The sequence below is a fragment of the Crocuta crocuta genome, unplaced genomic scaffold (assembly GCF_008692635.1).
Source record: "Crocuta crocuta isolate KB4526 unplaced genomic scaffold, BGI_CrCroc_1.0 scaffold184, whole genome shotgun sequence".
Classification (NCBI taxonomy): Eukaryota; Metazoa; Chordata; class Mammalia; order Carnivora; family Hyaenidae; genus Crocuta; species Crocuta crocuta.
The window spans coordinates 4706356-4709575 of record NW_027530006.1 but is presented as its reverse complement, the minus strand read 5'-3'; positions in this window follow the sequence as shown (position 1 = coordinate 4709575).

The following is a 3220-nucleotide window of genomic DNA, read 5'->3' as shown; positions in this document are numbered from 1 at the left end:
AATACAGTGTGCCTGCTTTAATGACTAGGTCTATTGATCATCAAATATATCTCCCAGGAGAAGGCAAAATTGAAGCCTGTAAGTTTTCCACTTCCCCTTTCTCATACTTAATTCCCTTTGCTTTTCTGATTGACTTAGACCCTAAGAAGGATATGTTGCAACAAGTAGAATTACTCATAACAGAGACAGTTGACAGAAAACTTGCCTAGCTATAACTACTAGCTTGTTTTGTAACTTATCTAAAAAATTAAATGTAGATCTTAAAATAATTTATTGCTGTTTACTATCATCTTTAAAGATACAAAAGAACTTTCCTGCATAGCTGTGAAATGATTACAAAAATGGTTATAGAAATATCTAAAAATGTGGCAAGACTTTAGTTTTTCAAATAATGTAGACAAGTCTAAATACATAAACATATGATTATTTTCAGATTCACTAGATATATATATATATATTTTTTTTGAGAGTGGGCTTTAGACACCATGAGATCTCATTTCTAGATACTTTAGGACACAGGGTGCCTGGGTGGCTAAGTCTGTTGAGCGCCTGACCCTTGATCTCAGCTCAGGTCATGATATCATGGTTTGTGAGATTCAGTCCTGCATCACACTCTGCACTGACAGCNATGCCCCCATAATTAATGATTCCATAATTTCACTTAATGTCGTCTAGATTAGAATTTTTTAGTTGCTGAGAAATGTCTTCAATAGATTTATTTTTTTCTTTCTTTCAATCCAGTAACCAATCATGGGTCACATGTTTCATTTAGCTGTAATGTTATGTGTTTGTCTTTTTTTTTTTAATGTTTTAATTTATTTCTGAGAGAGAGAGACAGCGTGAACAGGGGAGGGTCAGAGAGAGGGGGAGACACAGAATCCAAAACAGGCTCTAGGCTCTGAGCTAGCTGTCAGCACAGAGCCCGATGTGGGGCTCGAACCCACGAACTGTGAGATCATGACCTTAGCCAAAGTTGGACACTTAACTGACTGAGCCACCCAGGTGCCTCTATGTATTTGTCTTTTAACACTAGATAGCCTCCTGCCATTTTTTGTTTTTATGACATTGGTTTATTTGAAGAGTTCAGGCCAATGGTCTTCTGGAATGCTCCATATTTTGTGTCTGATTGTATCCTCAGACATCTTTGGCAAAAACATTTCTGTGTGGTGTTGTATATTTGTTATCGAGTCATACCAGGAGGCAAATAGTGTCTGGTTGTCCCAGTATTGTTGATGATAAATTTGATCTCTTGGGTTTGGTGGTTGCCACATTTCTTCCTTATAAGGTTCCATTTTCCACCTCATAATCAGTGGGTAGTACATGGGGGTGATTTTTTAGGGCCATATGAATATCTTTTTCCCCATTACCTTTTAATCAGGAGGTTTCGTATCTAATTATGTCTAAGTAAATTATTACACTGGAAGTTGCAAAATGGTGATTTTCTAATTTTATATTTTTCTTCTACATGTGTTAGCTGAATACACCTGTAGAGAAGAGCTTTCTGTTTTTTGTTTGATAAACAGATTTCCTTTAGTTCAAACACTAGGATAAGAATTCCCCAAATTTCATCAAGTCCCCAGATCTAGTTTGGCTACTAGAGCAATTTAGGATGACAGCCTTGCAGATAGGAAGCAGGAGATGGGGGAAAATGGTCTGAGTTGATAATAAACTCCTGGTTCTGCATGCGTCACAAGAAGATAATGTAGTAGACAGTAATAGTCCTCTTTATTTGCTTACATGATGGGAGACAATGTTGGCAGCAATTATCAGAGACGGTATAGCTGTCAATTCCATGTGTGATAAGTGGTAGGAACTTCTCAACTTTTGCATTCTTCTGTAACCATTACGCTGCCTTCCAGATCTTAAATTATTGACAATTTGCCAATGCTTCCTCCATGTGCAAGTTTACTGACTAGCAGTCTCTTCTAAACTCTAGACAGGATAAGAAATACAGGACCTCTCCCTGTTCATGCCTTCCTTTAGCCTCACAGGATGCCCAAAACCTGGGTTTGGGAAAAACATCTCATTTTCCTAGCTCCATGCCGAATTGGTTTCTCTTCTGCTAATGTCCAAACACCAGATAGATGCACTTTTCTTTCTTTTTTAGGAAAAAATGTTTAATGTTTATTTATTTTGAGAAAGGGGGGTAGGTGCAGAGAGAGAGGGACAGAGGATCCGACGCAGGTTCTGCACTGACAGCAGAGAGCCCAGTGTGGGGCTTCAACTCACAAAATGTGAGATCATGACCAGAGCCAAAGTCAGATGTTAAATTGACTGAGCCACCCAGGCGCCCCCTACACTTTTGTATCTCATTTAGGACTGCTATGTGTCTGCAGGTGATTTCTTCTGGCTACTCTTATGGTTCCAAAAATGAATTGAGCCAGTAAATGCTGTGCACATGTTTTGTATACAGAGCTGAGCTAGATACTGCAAAGGGTACACAAATACAGGATTTGATCTCTATCTTCAAAAAGTTTATCTCTATCTTCAAAAAGATAGTATCATACAAAGATGGAGCTGAAAGATAGTCTAGTCACCAGGGGTATCTATGAATGAGTTTGGGGTGGGGGGTTGGTACAAGAAATTCTAAAAACTGGTGCTAAAATTGTGAGAATCTGTGTCATGCTGGGACAAATGTCCATGAGTTTAATAAGATTTTCAAAGAACCATCCCTTCACCACAAAAGTTAACAATGACCAAGATAGACTAGTTGGAGGAATGACTAGTAGCTTTTTCTCTTCACTGATAGTTCTCGCGTTTGCACATGTATGTAATGTATCAGTGCCAAAAAACAGATTGAATTCTCTGACTTCAGGATCATTCTGTCTTGTCATTTAGTGATTTGGAGAAGAGATTAATTAAAGTACTCCAGGCTTATTGGGGCACTTATGGGCAATTAAAATCCTTGGCATGGGAGAAAAGCTGGACTAGCACTGCCCCCAATAATCTGGTTTGGTGTGGAGTGATATGTGTTGTGACATATCAGCATTTCCTCCAAGCTTGTTGATAATGTCCTCTCACTTTGGTATGGCTTGGGTGAGCTTACAAAGCCTCTTCCTGTCTAGTGACACGTTTGATCTACTGAGGTTGGCGGGGCAAAGACTACCGGCTTCACTCTACCAAAAAACAGATTCTCTGCAAGGTTAGGTGACTGGCCAGTTACATGGATATTAAGGGTGCAGCTGAATGTCAAACCCACTTTTTCTGATCCTTGCTTTCT